This window comes from Bos indicus x Bos taurus, chromosome 1 (assembly GCF_003369695.1).
Source record: "Bos indicus x Bos taurus breed Angus x Brahman F1 hybrid chromosome 1, Bos_hybrid_MaternalHap_v2.0, whole genome shotgun sequence".
NCBI classification, from domain to species: domain Eukaryota; kingdom Metazoa; phylum Chordata; class Mammalia; order Artiodactyla; family Bovidae; genus Bos; species Bos indicus x Bos taurus.
The window spans coordinates 114,920,829-114,941,501 of record NC_040076.1 but is presented as its reverse complement, the minus strand read 5'-3'; the positions used below and the strand labels follow the sequence as shown (position 1 = coordinate 114,941,501).

Below are 20,673 nucleotides of genomic sequence, written 5' to 3'. Positions count from 1 at the left end.
TTATTGTGATCCACACAGTCAAAGGCTTTGGCATAGTCAATAAGGCAGAAATAGATGTTTTTCTGGTACTCTCTTGCTTTTTCCATGATCCAGCATATGTTGGCAATTTGGTCTCTGATTCCTCTGCCTTTTCTAAATCCAGCTTAAACATCTGGAAGTTCATGGTTCACATATTGCTGAAGCCTGGCTTGGAGAATTTTGAGCATTACTCTACTAGCATGTGAGATGAGTGCAATTGTGTAGTAGTTTGTGCATTCTTTGGCATTGACTTTCTTTTGGATTGGAATGAAAACTGACCTTTTCCAGTCCTATGGCCACTGCTGAGTTTTCCAGATTTGCTGGCATATTGAGTGCAGCACTTTCACAGCATCATCTTTCAGGATTTGAAAGAGCTCAACTGGAATGCCATCACCTCCACTAGCTTTATTTGTAGTGATGCTTTCTAAGCCCCACTTGATTTCACATTTCAGGATGTCTGGCTGTAGGTGAGTGATCACACTATCGTGATTATCTTGGTTGTGAAGATCTTTTTTGTACAGTTCTTCTGTGTATTCTCACCACCTCTTAATATCTTCTGATTCTGTTAGGTCCATACCATTTCTGTTCTTTATCGAGCCCATCTTTGCATGAAATGTTCCCTTGGTATCTCTAATTTTCTTGAAGAGATCTCTAGTCTTTCCCATTCTGTTGTTTTCCTCTATTTCTTTGCATTGATCATTGAGGAAGGCTTTCTTATCTCTCCTTGCTATTCTTTGGAACTCTGCATTCAGATGCTTATATCTTTCCTTTTCTCCTTTGCTTTTCGCTTTTCTTCTTTTCACAGCTATTTCCAAATGTGTAGGGGTTTTTTTTTTTTTTCCCCTTTATGTCTTCCCCCATACTAGACTAGATTGTGAGCACCATGAAGAAGTCTTCATAATTTCTGTATTTGCATTGCAAGTGTAAGTCTCAGTGTGTGGTGCTCAATAAATATTTTTAAACAAATCAAGAAGCAGCAGGGAGCATCCTGATGTCTACCTTAAGACATTAGAATTAATTTATGACTGTACTGCTTAGTTCCCACACTACTGGACAAGGCAATGAGGGAAGAAGAGAAAAAAGATGTGTATACAAAACCCCCACCATTTTCATGTGACAAAAGTTCTTATTCAGAAGTCTCTTTAGGACATTGCTTAAGACATGGTTTGAAAGTAATTTCTGGAAACAGAAAAGAAAGAAAGAATAACAGATGCAGAAAAGATCCAGAAAGAGAAAACCCATTTAAAGGAGTGAGAAGAGAGAAGGATGTGGAATATCATAATAACCAAAAGAAAGGAACTTCAAAAATAAATGAGTAGATAGATATAGTGGGCATTTAGGAAAAGAAAAATCAGTCTTGCTATTGATGTTTAAATTTTTTTTTTTTTTTGCATTTAGGAACAAATAATGCAATGGCCACATTTTCTCCAGATGCTTTTATTCTACATAGAACAGAATTAAAATGTAGAAATATTTAGATTACAGTCCATGAGATAAGTACAGTATAACATTTGCACTGTTAGATCTAGTAGATACTATTTTAAAATGATTACAAGAGAATTCTATGCTTACCCACAGTACATCATTTTATGAGATGGTAGAAAGTATTTCATAATACTACACTAATTATATATAAGTATATGCTTATATAATAAGTATATATTAAATACTATAACATAATATAGGTAATGTGTCCATTTTGACATTCTGGCTACCAGTTTCATACTTATTTTTATAACTTTTTTATTTATTAAAAGATTATTATTATATATTTTCTTTTCCCTAACGACAGTCTGTATTAGGAGACATGTATATATCCCAAACAGAGTGTATAGAAGTACAATATGCCTTAGACACATGACTTCAGGATCTGGGATGTAGGCTCAGAAATGCTGTACTATGGGGCAGGAGGCTTGACCCCCTGGTAACTATGAGGTTTTGGTCAAGGGTCAGTTCTCCAGTCTTTGTTACCTCATATGATTACTGAGGATTATAATGAATATGAATGACATGGGAGATATTATTTGTTTTATAAAGTTATATTCTGAGGTAAAGTGGGAAAAAAGGAGAGCACAAAATTGCATTTGTAACACAATGTCAACTGTTTTAAAACATGTGTTGAGGAAAACTTGGAAATAAATAAACTGTAATAGTATCAGTAACAGTATCTGGGAACTAGAATCACTGCTGATTTTATAATGTTCTATCTTTAGTAATTTGGAGTTTTCTATCCTGTGTTTACGGGAGTAAATCCACCCCCTCTCTCTCTCTCTCACACACACACACACACATTTCACTTCCCTCAAGGCCTGGAGGTGGCCATCTTATGGTTTCTATTCAGCTGTGCAGTGGAAGATTCTAATGTTTACTGCATCTCACTGCTATGGACCCTCAAATCACTTTCTCTCAGGTCTTCAGCCATTTGCTGTCATTGCCGTTCTGGCCACCGCCCACTCTTTTGACTTGCTTTCATTCTCAGCAGTGGTATATTTCCTGCATTCTGTTTTGAGATTAGACTATCAGCCTTCTGCACATAGCAGTCAAGTGTAATCTAGCCATCTTCATGAAAAGCAAATTCCAATCCTGTACCAGTTATACCCACACTCCCACCTCTAACCTAATCAAACATGTCAATGGTTCCTGCTGGCCAAAATGATCAGTATTGTGGCTATGTATCATGAGTGTGACTAATCGTATTAAGATTCATCAGTTCTCTCACTGGACTCTAAGCTCTTTGAAGTTAGGCATCCCATTAGTTTTTTTTAAGATTTTTTTTTTTTAATGCGGACCATTTTAAAAGTCTTTATTGAATTTGTTACAATATTACTTCTGTTTTATGCTTTGGCTTTTTGGCCATAAGGCATATGGAAGCTTAGTTCCCTGACCAGGGACTGAACCCACATCCCCTGCGTTGGAAGGTGAAGTCTTAGCCACTGGACCACCAGGGAACTCCCACCCATTAGTTTTTATGGGTCATTGGATTTCCAGCCCTAATATACGCTGAAGATTCAAGGTGCTAGGCCTGCAGTTGCCACTGCTTTGAATGATTTTTTTCCCAGATAGTTTTCACTGTCTTGAGAACTATGCCTACTTCTCACCGTCTCAACCCTTGACCACTTGTCCTGTTTAACACACAGCCTCCCCTCCTTATCCCCTCAGCCTGCTATCTTTCACTTCGTGTACTTACCTACATCTGAAATTGCCTCAAAGGTTTATTTGTTCCTTTATTTTTTGTTTGCTGCCTATCTCCTTCTAGCAGACTGTAAACTCCTTGAAGGAAGTGATTGGGCTGTGTTGTTCATTTCTGTAAACCGCAATACCTGGAACAGGACTTAACACAGAGGATGCTCCATGAACATTTGAACGGTGGCATTGTGTGAAAATGTTTTCTGTTACGGAAAGAAGGGAGGAAGAATGGAAAAATGGAAAGGAAAAAAGGAAAAGAGAAACAAGGAAGAAATAGGGACGGAAAGAAGTATACTCCTCAAAATCTAGTGTGGCCCCTCTTCACATTAAACTTGGGAGCAGTTATGCCTGTATGAGAGCTCAGTTGAGCTCAGAGCCTCATATATGAGGCAAGTATACGTTACCTCAGTGTCTTTAAGAAAAAATGATGAAAATAAATGGCCTGAGTCAGAAGACATTGATGCTAGTTCTTCTCTGACATTGTTCCAACTTACTTATACAATGCTCTCTGGTTTAATTAGGGAGAAGGACTAGATAAGTCTCCAATGTTCCATTCTCGACTATAATTCTGTGGTTCTAAACCTTTAATTCTGAAATGTATTTGCTTTCTAATTCTTTTTTCCCTATGCCAAAATAATTATAATGAAGATTTAGATTCAAGTTTTAGGTAAAATAGTCTAACTGAAAAATGCACATTTGGTTCATGCCTACCCAGGGATGCCAAAAAAAATGCATAATAAAATTAATATTTTAACTCAGTTTTAATATTTATGTACATTGTAAGACAAGTACATTGAATTTATATAATGTTTTTACATTTATGTGATTTGTATATTAAGTGGTATATATATGTAATATGTCCTATTACATAACATACTATACATACACATAATATATAATAGAATATATATTTTTAATATTTAAATACTAGGTATGATTTTTAAAACTTACTTATATGTGCAATATATAAAAATCCTAAACTAAATTTAGGTAACTAAATTCATATAACTCTATCAAATATTAATATATTTATTCAGATACCTAAACAGGTTAGAATCCAGGCTACAGAAAAATGCTTCAACCCTCTTCCCTGCTGTAAAACTGAATGGAGATACATTTAATGCATATACTTAAAATGGATTCACCATATGGGAGTGTTTCCAATTCTTCATTGCCTTCCAGCAGCTTCTCTTAACCATCTATATTTAAACATGGGTTAAAAATCACGGTGCCCGAATTTGAATCTTAGTTTTGACACTATCTTCCAATGGATTATTTTTACTTCAGAATAATACAAACAGCATTCCTAGATCTGTGATTCAAGACCTTTTCATAATTCGAGTTTAAAGAGCGTAACTTCTAAGGGTATTTTCATTTAGATGATGAGTTGAGGGGGACGATGCAGAAAAAGGAAATAATATTTAGACGGCTATGAGAGCTTACTTTATATAAATGTGGTGTGTATGACAAGAAACATACAATTTGTACACACACATTTACACAGTGCTGTAAAGATTCCCACTTGAATGAAAAAGATCAATGCTACTGTTTCCTTTATCTATTTTATTGGTAAACCAGGTAGTTAATGTTATCTCTAAAAACCATATTCCTTAACTGTATTTCTACGGGGATTCATTGGTATAATTAAAACTTGAATGGTCTAAAATATTTCAGAAACCTGCAGTGAATATTCTTTCCTTTATCTTAACATGTAGTTTTATTTCATCTAAAATTGTTCTCTATAATTTCCCTCTCCACCCACAAATGACATTCTTTTTATACTTATAGATGCACTCACTCTTGAGCCTATGGACTATAACTACACTTCATAGATGTAAGAGAAACCATAATGCTATCCTAGCACTGAGGGAATATGATTGGTATTCTAAATGGGGAACTATTTACTTTTTATTACTATAATGATTTTTTAATAATTTTCACAATTTGAAATGTGGTTAGCATGCTACTGGTAGTGAAAGCTGGCCATATGATTTAATATTTTTAACATAGTATCTGGTGTTTGCTACACTGCTTCGAAATGTTAAATGTCATTATTCATGTTATGATATTATCAATGACAATAAATTAAGCTAGACCAGTGATAATGAAGTTTTATATCACAATTTATTTGGACTCACTTTGGAGTCCTGGGTTGAAAACTGCTTTGTATGAGTTTTCTTAGCCACCCCTTTTTCCTTTACTAGTGTGAATAACATTTTTTCCCTCTTCTTTGTCATTTACTAGGATGTTTATTCTACTGTTCCTAACACTTAAGGGTCTTTCTTGTATTTCTTTGTATTCTGTGCAGTGGAGCAGAAAATTTGTCTCAGTTTCAATTTCTCTTTTGTTCCCAGAACTTCCCCCTCCTCCAGTGTTGAAGTGGAAAAATAGTTTCCCCTCTGGCACCATACACAGGTTCAAAGTCTTGTTTTTCATCATGTTGCTCCAAACAGCAAATTTTCTAGCCCACATGAAAAAAGAACACCAAAGCTCTGACTTGGAAGTCTGCAAGGGTCTGAGAACAATTGAAAAGAAGTTCCTACAACTGGGATTAGCCCTTGGCGGTTCACTGGTCATTCTGAGGAGAGGCGTGTGGAAGCCGACAAGGCCTCCAACCTGCTAGCACATGCACAGGTGGCCCAGCTCTGAAGTCAGTCTCTGTTGTCATGGAGAATGGAGGCAAAATTAAAAAGCAAGTAGCAAACAATCCAGTAGGTTAAGCCAGGGACTTGGGAGTCTCCCAAGGCTCCTCCCTTCCTCATTCCCTGCATGAGTCATTTTTCCAGTCTGTCCACACCCATTCACCCTTCTTCCATCAGCCTCCACCCCACACTCCCATTCACTCTCCAAGCTGCTGCCACAGGATCCCTCTGAAATACAAGTCCAAATTCAACCTATCTCTTTGCTGATTAAACTCAGCTAGATTATTACAGTTTTCAGAGTAAAGCTGAGACTCCTTGGGTGAATACAGACCTACTTTTAGTTCACTTTGCTGCCACTCTCCTACAAGTATCCAGCTCACTTCTAACCCCAAGACTAGCAGTTCCATTGTATTTGCCAGGCTCTTTTCCCACAGAACCTGGATTCACCTCTCCATTCATCTTGATAATTTCTATACCCCCCTTTAAGGCACCTGTTAAAACAACCCCTCCAGGAAGCCTTCTTGACTCTACTTGAAAGCACCTTGGTCTTGCCTCCCATCATTTTAGCATTTATCCTTCAGCCAGAATTAATTAATTTGTCTTTTCCCCAGTCTCTTCCCTAGTAGAGGTATTCTTGAGGGGAGGGACTCTATGTTGTTATCCATTCTTGAATCTCTGGCATAGCAGGCTATTGATGTAGTTGTTGAAATGAATGCTGAATTAGAAGAAAGGAAGTCCTCATTGCTTGGGGTAGCTCCTAATTGGCAGATAGAGAATGCCCATCCCTGTCCTTTGAGAAAGTGTCGGTTTCCTTTTAAATTTGCTTCCACTGGGTGTGCACTTGGGTACTTTTTCATGATTAATACTGAGAAGCGGCACCATCTAATTAATTAAATTATTTGTTCTGGAAGGGAGCAGTACACAATATTAACTCAGTGTTTTGTGGATGTAGCCAAGGGTAGAGAACTCAAGTCATTATTAATACCTCTAGAAGTAGTTTTGTACTTCGGCACCTTTCACGATGCTTTTCCTTCTCCTCCTTCAGCCGTCCCCACCATCTTTAAAACAACCTAACAAACTTGTAGAAACATCACACGATAGGTAGAGTTTGCTCCTAAACTGTATTCAAAACATAGAAAAAAGTTTAAAAATTATAATCACCGTTGAATAATTATTCCCTAAATCCTAAGTAAATTCTGCCCTCCAAATCTTTAAAACTTGATCACATCACAATAGTCCAGGATTCTTTCCGTTCAAAGTGAAGGCAAGTTAAATCTCATTAACACCCAGTGAATTATGATTTGGGGCTGTGTTTTCTTTTGTTCCAGCAATAATATGACTTATTTGCCTCGGACGATTCTAGTATTTCAGAAAATGAATATTGTATAAGGAAGGAGGAGTCTCTGCTTTCTATATATCATATAATGCAGAGTTGGGGTGAAAGGGGGTTTTACAGTCCAAATATTATTTACAAAGTAGATGGGAAGCTAGTATGTGAGTATTCGTGCTTGTGTGACAGTTTTACCGTAGAATTCCCAAACCGTGGACACCCTGTTCCTGGAGAAAGATACACACTGGCAGTCTTGCGGATGTTTTTCCCGTCTATGGGCCATCCAGGTTCGAAATCTGCGTGGTGCATTTTAAGGCGGCCAGCCCCACCAGCTCCTACTGTTTTATCCAGTTTTGGAGACTCACCTTCAGTCTAACCTTGCCGACGGCCTTACCAAGCCCCATCCACCCGCCGCTTTCAAATACGAACCTATCTGTCTGCCCAGCCAGTCTCAAGGATCAGAAAGTAGCAGGGGTGCGTCCCGTGGGCACTATAGCTCGGAGGTTACAGTGTTGAACGTATAAGATGGAAGATACCACCGGGAGGCGGCGGGGATGCACCGCGCCAGCGCCGGCTCGGGTTTCCTTTTGCTTTCTGCGCCGATGGGCGAGTGGCAACCGCCACCCCCGGCGGACTCTTGTTAGATTGAGGGGTGGCGAGGTGGCGGGGGGCTGAGCCGCCGGGCGGCGGAAAGTTGAAGAGCATTTTTTTTTTTCTGTCGCCGCGTGCGTTCCGGGGCTCGCGGAGTCCGCCCAGGGCTTCCTGGTGGGGCTGGGCCGGCGGGGGAGGGGCCGCGCAGCAGCAGCGGAAACCAGACCTCGGCGATAAGAGGCTGCACAGCGACATGCAACAGTCTTTTCACTGCAGCTGAATGAGTTGTGGCGCTCACAATGCTCCCGTGACCGGGAACTGACAAGTTCAATTTTAAATCGCGGGCCTCTTGGAATCATGACTCCCACAATGCCTTGGGCACTCGCTCGGCAGTCTGGCTGCCTCTGAGGGGGAAAAAAATGTGAGAGGTAAGTTTCCATTTTCCCAGTTTGCTCGTGCTGCTCTGCTGCTCTGCATTGTTCGTACTCTTTCGGGACTGTACATGGCTGAAGGAGGAAGTGAAAGGAGGCTGGGGCCGGCTCACCGCGCTGGATGGTTTCCGATCACACACCATCTCGAGCTAGAGGGACAGCGGGAGGTTGCAGCTGCAGCCCAGCTCCGAGTAGCCCTTCCCCGGGCTCTGCGGACACTGTCAGCCCTGCCAGCTTCCCACTTGGCAGCCTAAAACAAAGAGAAAGAAAGAAAAGAGGGGGGGAGGGCGGTAAAAGAAACAGGTGCGTGGAAGTGTACTTACAACTTAACGGCCTTTGTCGGGGGAGGGGGGAGATGCGAGTCCATCAGCCGCGAGCCACGGTTTCTCCCTAGAGGTCCCGCATCCCTGTTCCCGAGGCTGCCATCCAGCCCGGTTTTCATCTGGGCCAAATATGTGCACGCAAAGGTTAATTCTCTGCCTGCTACCCATAAATTACGCATGACATGTTTAGCTGGCCTTCCTTATATGGAGAGTGCTGTATTTCAGTCCAGTTTGCCTTTTGCCAAGTTTTTAGGGCGGAAGACGCCCTGCATGAGAGGGCTCCTGTTTTTTTTTTTTTTTCCATCGTTTTGTAGTGCGTCACTCAAAAACTGTAAGAAAAGTAAGTATAGACGCTCTCTGGGTGGAGCCGCAGTTGGTTGATTCAATTGCTTTCATGAAAGGTTGAAAAGAATGAAAAGTAGTTAGGACTTGGGTTCTGGGGTTTTTGTCTTGTTTTTTTCTTTTTTTAGACAAAAGCAGGATAAATATGTAGCGCGTCCCCTCCCTCCCCTTCTCTCTCTCTTTTTTAAACGGAGCCGGAATCTGTTATTGGTAGTAATGTGTCATGTGAGAATACTTCGATTCCGGAGCCTGTATGGCAAGCAGGTATATGGTGGAGTTTATGCTTGCCCGTCTCACAGTACTTTACAACTAGCGTGGTGGAGCTAGAAGAGTAATTGTGTTCTTTAGTCTCTCCCGGGCCGGGGGGAATATGCGGCTGCTAGGATTCTATGGTGTATTTCCGAGGAGTGTGCTTCCCTAGGATTAAGATTGAGTAAGAAGCTGCCAGCAAGGTTATTGCCGCTGCCTTTTGTGTATCTACCAGCCCAGGGACAAGTCCAGAGCAAATGGATGGTAAACTCTGCTATACTCGGAGGAATTTCTTAAGCAAATTAATCCACCGAGAGAGAAGTCATAATTAATGCCTTTGAATTTGCAGGCCCTCCGCAATGTGCTTTGAAATTCTACACCCGTGGACGCGGTGTTCCTCCCTCCTGGGTTTGAACACAGTGTCTGTTTATACACGGAGGGTATTTAGTACATAACTATTCTATACCAGGCTAAGTGATCCACTCCCTGTTATCTCTTTGGGTTGCTGAGAGCGTTGGTGTTTCTCCCTGTCTTGCTGTTGAGATAAAAATATTATCACTGAGACAAGTTAAAATGAAAGTTCAAGGACTGTAAAACTCACCCTAGGAATACTTAGCTCAATACTTAGAATGGCTCTGATGCGGTGCTCTAGCCAGAGACACTGAATAAAGTTATTTTGTAGGCAGTGAAAGCACAATGTTGTCACTTGTATTTTCGCTTTCTTAAAGTTGGTGACAACTGCAGCTCAAAACTGTTTTTTTAGGAAGACTCCGGCATTCTGATCTTCATCAGTGTTGCACTGGGGTGAATTTTTTTTTTTTTTTTAATTACTTAGCGTGTTGTTAGGCCTTCTTTCAAAAGATAGACGTAGCTTTTAGTTTTATTTAATGGGGGGTTTCCTCACAAAAGTGGCCGTTTGTGTTTTAAGGAACAAGTTGGGTCAGCACTAGAAAACCTGCTCATCCAACCGTCTATAATTACAGTGTCACTTAAGACAGAATAATCAGGTTTTATTATGACGAAGAGACTCAGAAAACCTCACATATGCCTGGTTTAATTTTTTTTTTTCTCATGGAACTAAGATAAAATTTGTGTGCAGATACACATCTAGTGTGATACTCTTATGCAGCCATGCCAACAGACTCCAAAGTGTTTTATGCTTTGAGATATTATTGCTTGTGTTTACATTTCCACATTTGGGGCAAACTTAGGCTCCAAGTTGAATTCATTAAATTTTGATTCCAACATTCTGTTCTTCCTCTGGGCACAGAATTCCTATGACATGAAACACTGGATTCTGTTCCAGAACAAGAACAGAGTATCCCAAAGTTTCTCCTGGGATGGGGGTGGGAAGGGAGTAAAATTGTATTTCTGACTGAAGATGAGTGTGTTATTTTGTTATAGAAAATTTCTGATCTTTTTTGTAAACAAAAAAAATTGCCCTTGTGTTTATCATTGTTGCCATACATTAGGCCTGTATTTGATGTATCTATTTATGGAAACAGAATAGCCTTCCTGCACCTTCTGGCTTTCTGCTTGGTGATGGGAAGATGCGGAGGTGAGAGACTGTCTCAGATCTTGCTTAGAAGAAGCTGAAAAGAATAGGTGATTGGAGTTTCTTGTACTCTGAGGCGTCAGAGTGGCCAGTAGATACAAAGGTCAGGGAAGCAGATGAAGGAAATGAAATATAGTCATTTAAATATTTGGCTCAATAGAAAATCCCAACAGCAATAGCAATAATAGAGGATATTACATAGGAAAAGTTTAAATCGTGAACTTTTAGGCCACAAAGCTTCATGGTTTTGAAATCTGGAATGTGCTGTCCATATAGTAGCCACTGGCCACGTGTGACTATTGAGCCTTTGAAATGTGGTTATCTGGATTGAAGTTTGTTCTAACTGGATGTTGAACACTTTGTACAAAGGAAAGGATGTAAAATACCTGGTAATATTTTTATAGTGATAATATATTACAGTGATAACATTTTGAATCTATTAGTTTCAGTAGAATATGTTGTTAGATTAATTTTATCTGTTTCTTTTCATTTTCTTTTTTTAAAAATATGGCCACTTGGGACCTCCCCGGTAGTCCAGGGGTTAGGACCCTGTACTCCACTGCAGGGCACTGGGGGTTTGATCCCTGGTCTGGAAATTAGGATCCCATGTGCTTTGCAGCGTGGTCCAAAAAAAAAAAAAAAAAAGTAAAAAGAAAATATGGCTACTAGAAACTTACAATAACAGATGTGGCATGCATTGTATTTCTATTGGACAGAGCTATTCTAGAGTAAAGCAAGAAAGCGGTATTCTGGGAGAAAGCCTAATAGAATTTACTGGATAAAACACAGTAAAAGGGGTTTTCATTTTCACAGGCTAAAGAAGTTTATTATACATAGGAATACTTCATCTTTCTTACCCATTGTAACTAAAATTTGAGAAAACACACCACCTAACATCTATTTTTATTTCCTCAAAACTACTGTTTAGTTTAGAGATTTAATGGTGAGGTAGTAATAGCAGAGAAAAGGCTTATAATTAGGGGATGAGTCTTAACACCTCTCAAAGGCCAGAATAGAGTATGATTGCTAGTTAGGAACATTTTAGAGACTCTATAGTTATCATTGTCCCAAAGTTACCAAACACAAACGAGTCACTGAAATTTATTTTAAAATAGAATTTTCAGTAAATAGCAATTATCTTCAAATGTTTAATATATATTTTCCTTTGCTATGACTTTCCTTCCTTGGAAAATAAAAACACCTAATAAATCCAAACAACTCCTGACTGTATGTTAATCAAAGATTAATACATTCACAAGAAGGAAAGACTTTCACCTGTAGGGAAGTGGGCATTGTTTTGAATACTAGGAAAGGTAAGAATACAATTCTTTGGTAATGTTTTGGGCTTTGAAGAATTCCTATATACGGAGACATTGTCTTTATAATTTGAACACATTCTTGAGAAAGCATCTGACTGGTAAACAAAGCACAATGGCATAGGTCCTGGAAACATTCCTCTCAGATATTTTCATAACTGAAGTACATTTTGTCATACACAGTGAGTGTTAAACTGAAAAAAAAAATCCATATAACATAAGCATACTTTTATTTACTTGAAGGATACTAAATATATGAGACATGTTGGAGCCTATGGATTCTTCTTTGCTGGGGAAGAGGGGGCAGATTTTATGGAGAATCTCAGAAGACTTACCTCCCGGCTTGGTGCGAATTTTGAATCTGTCTCCCACCACAAGAAGCATAACTGCCATTAGTGTCAATGCATGTGGAGCCTTTGGGGAACAATGATCCCCATTAACTTTGTAGATCGTTTCTGATGAGTCATGGAGCAGATTCACTAATGCTTGGAGAATTATTGATTGCAAAGCAAAGGATTTAAGAAGAGCTATTGACATAGGGCACTAAAAGTCTCTAGACATATTTTATATTTTTAGAGTTGAGGTAGGAAATTTGGGATTTATGTCATGCTTTTATATTATAAAAAATATGCATTTATATAAACATTACAGCTACATCCTTGAAAAAACCCTGAACAAGTAATGAGATAATAGCTTTCTGCATATTATCATTAGTCTTTTAATGATTGCATTACATTTGTTTCAGATAACTACTCATGTTTTCTGAAAGGCATCTTATTACCTCTGCCTATGACATATATAAAAATGAAAAACCTTTGAAGGATATATATTTACAGTATGAGCATTATCTTTTGGTACTTTTTCCACTGTTTTTGAGCTCTTATCCTCAGTTTCTGTGATGATCCTTTGTTAAAGAATTCAGGATATATTAACCTCAAGATGAAATGTAGCCATATTGGATAGAGTGGAAAATTACATTCCCACTGTGATCAATTATTTTTTTTTAAAGTGAAGATGTTTCTGAAATAAGTGTCATGCTTCAAATAATGTATATGCTCTAAAAGAAAAACTGTCATCTCTTTGGACAATTGTTTTAAGAAATTGAGAGTTCCATCTTTAAATACCCAGAGAAGTGAATAATAGCTAATAAGGTAAACAGTCCCATCAAGTGTGGGTACAATTTGTGTGTGAGTATATATATATGAATATAAAACTGTTCCCAAGGCAATGCCAGTTTATTCAAATCATCTAGATATTAAGTAACATAATGTTATTAAAAAGGATTATAGAAAATACTATGTAATCCAAAGGCTGTGTCCATGTATATCAACTCCATTCCAGTCCCTCTCTAGCTGAGGTCACAAAATGATATTTCTTCTCCAAAGGATTCTTAAAAAAATCTGTCTTGACACTGGACCTTTACTATATTTTCCACTTTTAAAATAGTTGAACTATTATTTAATTCATAGTTCATATAATTACGAGTGAACTTGTTTTAAAGAGCTAACAAAATTCTCGGATTGTGGGAACACACTTAATCATGTGAAATAAACATTACATGCTGATTTGAGATATTTTATTTTGTAAAATTGATTCATAGGAAAATATATATTGTGGCAAAAATAACAAGCTAGGTTCAGTGAGCTCTACCAAACTTAATCAAGATACATCTTGTCCTCAAAGAGGTGGCAGTCTTGTAGGGGAAGTTAAGAGTTTTGAAAATAACTGTAAAGTGCGAACAGGTATTTCATAAACGGTGCCTAGGTAACATTGTATGGAAGTTGAGTTAAGGAAAGGTAAGTTGAGATAAAGAAAGCTCTGACCAATACATGTAATAAATATAACAGTTCTAATGCATAAATAGTGGAAAACAAAAAACATTCTTCATTTTTTGATATTATAGAAATATTATTCTGTCAAAGCAGCATTAACTATATCTATTCAGTGATGTTTCCATATTATCAATGTGTTTATATTTAATATCTAGGCATGATTTTCATACATATTCTAGTTCATTTATTTAGTTCATTTTGCTGGTAGAAATATATATTTTTCAGATGTCCTGTAGTAAAATATTGATAGCTTTGGCATTAACACTACTGTTAAATACCATAAAATACCAGTTTTTGAAGCTACCAAATAATTACAAATGTATCAGAAAACCAAAGTGGGTAACCAGGGTAAACAGTGCATAGAAAATTTGTTCAAGGGAAAAGCTAGGTTTAAAGTAAACTGATAGTTACAAGGTCATTTGCTTAAAAAAAAATCTATATATTAAAGTTAAGCAGTGAAAATATTACTAAAATGTACCAAGAAAAGAAGTGATTTCATTTAGGGAAAGAGAATGTTTTATACTGAATGAAGCAATGAGAGAAATATATATTAGCAGGGAGATTTTAATCAGAGACAGCCAGAGTATCCAATTTAATGTGACATTGAATAGGAAAGTGAAGAAATAAAAACAAGATATAGATGATGATTTCAGGCACTGGTAGAAGTGTCACAATTGTGAATACAATTTTGTGGGTTTTAAAAGTAGTTCATAAATATTTTAAGTATGTGGTTGTGGAAGACGTGGTAACATTGTGTTTACTTATTGTACTCAAAATTCCTCCTTACTAACATTTGTCTACAGTGATTATAACTGAATAGACTCTTCTAGAAAATTGGAAAAAGTGTGGTAACAATAGTATATGCAGTGGGAGTGTGAGGAAATCGAAACGGTGAAAGACTTTACAGTTTAATAGTTAAAACACGTCAAAAGCAGGATAAATAACAAGACTGCCAAATGAGGCATTAAGAAGTCCATATTCATATTTAGAACATCATTAAAGATACTTCTTGAACTTAAAACTTAAAAACTGTTCACGGCTTATTGTATCCAGAAAATTTAAAATTTAATCAAGTCAAATATTCAGCAATCTGTTTATCAGCGTTGTTGATCACAGTAATAATGATAGGTTAACATTTTATTTGTTTCTGTCTTATCCGATTACAAGAAGAGAATTACCTTTACAATGACCTTTTAGCACTCTATGTGGATGGCTCCCCTTATCCTAGTAGAAAGATAGTCTGGGATGGGATGGTGATAATCAAGGTGACCACAGATATAATAGGAAGGCAGATGGCCTGCTGGAGGGGAAAGTTGGTGGAAAAAGCTCTGAACCATTAAGTGACTTTGCAACTCAGTGTTCTAACACAGACTCTCTCATTGATATTTCTGTTTACTACATTTTAGTTTAAAAAAGCCATCCTATGAAATGATATATCAGTTTCTGTGAGCACTGTGTCTACATTTGTTTTGAAAGTCCAGTGTTTGTTGCAGTTCAGGTAGAACCAGAGCCCATTTGGGGGTACTTGTTTTGAAAAATGACGTACTTTATAAATACAAGAGGTGATATTGATGTTATTATCATTTACAAGTTATTATATTTTTATATATTTATTACACTTTGTCTATATCTTAAAAGGAGTAATAGACTTGGGAGATGGGGCACAAAAATCTCACAGTGTATGGATTTTATTTTACCAAACCAGATGTGACTAGGTATGTGGACTGGGAAAAAACATTCACTCTTTCTGTTGTTTAATTTCTACCTCTGTAAAATTATGAGCATGTAAATAATAGTTAATAATATAAGTGCCATTTGCTATACATTTCTTTACAAAATATCTCATTTAATCTTTGTGACAGATGTAAAATTCCCCTTTTGACTTTTAATAGTGACTAGCGTGACTGCTAAACGCTTTGCCATTTTCAGAATTGTGAGACTTTTTTTTTAACTCCAATTCCATATTTTTAACCTTTTTTTTTTTTTTGGTCTTGCTTGCCATCATTACAAAGAATGGTGATGAGGATAATAGCTTTAACAACCATCACTAACATCTTGGACTACTTACTTTGTGCCAGGGTTAGGTGTATGAATTAATTTACATACTCCTCAGAACAACCCTATGAGATGGGTACTATCTCAGTTTCACAGAGAAAACTGAGGCACAAAGTTAGTTGCCCATGGTTTCTTAACTAGGAAGTGGCACAACAGGGAGTTGAACCAAGGTAGTCCAGTTCTAGAGTTGTGAAAGAATAAAAACAAAATTTAAAAAGATACTCGGGTACTGATAGGAGATTGAGACTGTAGACATTTGGAATAATCCACAAGAGCAACTCTTGCTACAGCATTTGAGGAGACTCCGGAAGAATGGATAGGAAGTTAAGAGGAGAGAGATAAGGGGCCTGGGGAGGGGCAGGTGATAGGATAGAAGAAATAGGGAATCAGTGGAGAAAGGGAGTTTGGGGCTCCACTCTGGAGAATACTAAGGACCAGGTAGGAAGTTCAGGGCACAGTGGGAACATTAGGAGACATTTGCTTTAGCAAGTAACGTACGGGTGTTGTGTTTTAGTGACGTTTTTTCGAGGGAGAGTAGGATATACACAGGATGAAATGGAAATTGTTGGCTAGAGATGAGGGGCTGGAAAAGGACAATAACAAGGTAATGAAGGGACACGTGTTCTGGGGAAAAAGTCACAGGCTTCAGGTCCACAGGATGTATCAACTGATTAGATGTGGATATTAAAGGTGATGGGAGATATTAAAGATGATTTAAAGAGTATAGTAAGAATTTTTAAAACTTTTCATCCAAAATCCCTTATTTAAAACTTTGTTAATGTTATCCGTGTTCATCATATTGTTCCTTGTGAGCTCTTTTCATATAAAGCACTATATTTTAAAACATTAGAGAAAAACACTTAAAATTATGTTTTATCTGGGACTGTAACTTGGTTAGGTGGAAGATACCTGTTACATTCTTAAAAACAGTTCATTTCTGTGTCAAGCTCCTTTAAAACACAGGATCCAATCAATTAAAGAATGGTATTTAAATTCTTTATCCCAAATTGGTCATTCTAAAGTAACCGTCATTTCATCTTAGGGGTATCTTGTTGTTTGCTGGGAAATGTCTTATTGACAGCTAGGCAGTTCTGGTCCCTTTAAAGTTCATGCAGAACACTGGTGTAAATGATCCCCAGTGATAAACCAGGTGGCAGATAGATACATGATAAAACAAGTTTGCAATGTGCTCAATGTGGCTGACATTTATACTTCTCAGACCTTGCTATTTTAGGGAAGGTATCAATGATACTCTGTTTCCTGGAAATAAAGATCCTTAATAATCAGACACCCTTATAAACAGAATGATTTACATACGGAAATAAATAAGCAGTTGCATTGAGTTAGCAGTTACCTGGAGTTGGGAGGATAGTTATATTTCAAATAAAATAGAAAGCTTTACAGGAGTACTCGTAGGCCTTTTTATATAAGGCATTTACGTGCTTTTTACAAGTAAGTGGCTTAAGAGTTTAAGTTGAGCATGTCAGAGCAATGACTGTATTTAATATACATAGAGAAATTCTCATGAAATCAAGAGTTTCCAAGAAAAAGATTCCATTTATAAATACTTATCACTTAATTTATTTAGATAGTCTGTGTCCACGGAAAATAATTTTTAAATTGCACTGTGTATGTCTTTAAATACAACATGTAGAGGTAGAGAAAATAATGTTAACGGTGTTTCCATTTTGCCTTTTGTTTATATGCCTTTTAGTATTATGTGAAAACCACACTTAGAACGTGTCTTTTTCTATTATTAGACTTTTTTTTGCCCCATCTGGTTTTGGCTGTGTGCTATAAAGGTCCGGTAAAAATCTATTTTTGTTGAATTATTAGATAATGCATAGAAAATGTTCATTTCAAAGTAAATAAGATTAAATAGTACTAAGATTAGAAATTCTTCTTTGCCTTCCCAACTCATGGGCCAATCTTAACTAGTAAATTTACTCCAAATTATTTTGAGCTGTTATTTGAATTTCATTGCTCAAAAAGTTCAGGAAAAGCTGCATTGTCAACTTAGTGGCATTCAAATAAGACAGTTGGTCTTAAATAATTGGTATTACATACCCTATCCAGAAGACTTTGAAAGATTGGATGAGCACAGCAAAAGTGAACAACTGGGAATACAAGCAGATCTGTAACCCAGCTGTGGAACCTCTCTGAGGTATTTCCAAATAGGACCTTTCTGAAAATTAATTAGAAATAGCCAGAACAATAGTGGAGATTATTGAAAAAAAATTGAATTCTGCATAATTCTTTCAGAAGGACCACATTTACTGAAAATTGCACATGGGAAATGACTCTCCCAGAGAAATATATTAATGGTTTGAGGACTGGATTTTAAAAGTAAATATTGTTTTGGAAGCAGTTAATATAGAGACTGTTGTGTCTGTTTCTCAGTAATGGATTAAAGTTTACTCTGTGCTGAGGTCTTTTTCACTTAAAAGGCTATTTTTCTATGTTAATAATAAGGCGATATAGGGAAATCATTCTTTATGTTCTACTAAGTAATCAATTAACAAACATTTGCTGAGCACCTATTAGAAGTAAAGGATTATAGTAGGTCAGGAGAGAAGGTCCCAAAGGAGAATTACATAGGTTTTATTCTTGGTTGACATATAATTGAGTTGGGGAGAAAGACATGAGAAGTTAACAGTACAGTCAGTATTGACACCATACGATTGAATACCAAAGGAGGAAATGAAAAGAGGGAAGTCTTTGAGGAACTGAGTGGTTAGCATGTAGGATCGCTATCCCCTCTGTGGAGGAGGATACCTGACAGGGTGAAGATTAAGCAATCTTTTCAGAAAATGGAGGGAAAAGGTATGAAGAGAATGAGGCTAGCTTCCAAATTCGAGCATCTTCTGTATATGAGATGGTCTTTTCAAAAAAAGAGCCTGCTCACAGTGCTGCACAGTTAGGGAACGGACTTATGTGGTAGGAACCACCATCCTCTTGATAGCGTTGAGGAAACTAAGGCTCAGAGAGGTTAACTTACAGGCCAAAATTCACACAGCCTGATGAGTGGTTGAAGCCAGGTACTTCTTCACTTCTGAGATAGCATTCTGCTCCCCTTTATGATTCTGCTGAGAGTGAATGTGGTATAGTTATGATACAGTAATTTGAAACTTCGCCCATGGAATTGACATGACTCAGGAAGATATAAATTTAATTTAAAAGGCTGGCTAATACATTTCGTTCTTTTGCTTTGACATTGGATTATTAATACACATGGTATAGAATTTGCCCAATTGTTTGTGATCATTACTTTTTAGGTTTGTAAAAACCAAAGCAAAGCAAAACACATCAGGCCTCCTGCTTTTGGCAGATATGGTAAAGGCATGCAGTAGTGTGACCCATTATAACATTGCATTTGGGCCATCTGGGATCCTCCCAGAGGAAGCTTTGCAAAGATAATGTACTTTCACACCAGTAACATGATGCCATAAAATTTTCACCAAGAAGTGATAGGCCTAGCTCCAGAGTACATGCTAAATTTGTTTATCAAGCTGAAACTCTAATACTTTGGCCACCTGATGGGAAGAGCCGACTCATTGGAAAAGACCCTGATGCTGGGAAGGATTGAGAGCAGGAGGAGAAGGGGATGGCAGGATGAGGTGGTTGGATGGCATCACTGACTCAATGGACATGAGTTTGAGCAAACTTCAGGAGATAGTAAAGGACAGGGAAGCCTGGTGTGCTGCAGTCCGTGGGGTCCCAAAGAGTCGGACATGACTTAGTGACTGAACAACAAGATGGGCATTTTATGCTTTCATGTTGCATCATCTTCACACAATAATCTGTGCTCTCTGTCCCTATGTGGCAGAGCTTATGATATTAAAAAAAGATAAACAATTAATTGAAGACTTGTCTTGCAGCTAGTCCCTTACTAAAAAATCCCTCTCTTCATGAGCTATTTTGAACATACACCAAATAAAATTATGTATTCTTTAGAGAAGGAGCCTGAAAGAACTGTATGCTATTGCTTTTGGCCTCAAAGGAAAGCACTTATATTAGAAAAGATTTATTGAATGTAGTTGTACATGTGCCATCTCTCATGCTTTATCCACCTATCAGAGGATAAAGACGTGAGTAAGGTATATCCTCTTCTCAGAGTAGTTTCAGTGTAGTGATGGAAATATTCACAAGTAATGTACGGGCAAAACAAAGTGGGCATGGAGGAGCCAAGAATAGGCTGCTTGTGGGCAGAGTGTGGAATTTGCCTAAAATCATCCAGTAGACACATTAACTCTTTACATACTTTGTATATTACATAGAAGACAAAAAATCAAATCATAATTTGTTAAAATTACATGATTCAGTACTTAAGCTATTTTTCTTTCTGTTTAAGTATTTGATAAATAAGCATGACCCAGATGTAAGGTAGACAGACAGAAGAGATTAATTTAGTTCAGATGTCGGCATTTTTATAGAAAGGTGGGGACATATAATTCATCTGAAGCGTCTTCATACTAACTCCTGATTAGGAGATAAAGACACTCAGTATTGACCTTCAGGTTTCAGAGACTGAAACTTTTGTGTTAACAGGAAAAAAAAAAATCTTAAGATAGAGATATGCTTTAGGTCTTAACGAATTTAACTTTAGTGACAGAAGGTTTTAGATATATGAGACTCTCTTCCCTTTGGCTTTTCTTTGTGTGCAGAAAAGAAAGCTGTATTTTGGAGGCTAGCTTCCCAACTCTCAAATGGTGAAAGTGCAACTGTGCATGGGTTCTATAAGGCCCCATTCAGCTGTGAAGTGTTTGTTACTTGTTTCCAGGATTTATTCTGTGTTCTAGGTTA

General features: G+C 37.5%; 1 protein-coding gene across 23 annotated transcripts in view; it reads left to right on the top strand.

Moving 5' to 3' along the window:
* The window catches only part of MBNL1 (muscleblind like splicing regulator 1), a 222,293-nt gene that overhangs the window by 20,111 nt on the left and 181,509 nt on the right, over positions 1–20,673 (top strand). For 17 of the 23 annotated variants that reach the window (XM_027543378.1, XM_027543419.1, XM_027543390.1 and 14 more), the window contains exon 1: positions 7,971–8,195. The exons of 1 other annotated variant lie outside the window; for it this stretch is intronic. The gene's annotated coding sequence lies outside the window, so the exon portion shown is untranslated. Of the gene's footprint in view, positions 1–7,916; positions 8,196–20,673 lie in introns of those variants that run through there. 5 more of the 23 variants (XM_027543262.1, XM_027543424.1, XM_027543337.1 and 2 more) reach the window with 5 other exon arrangements.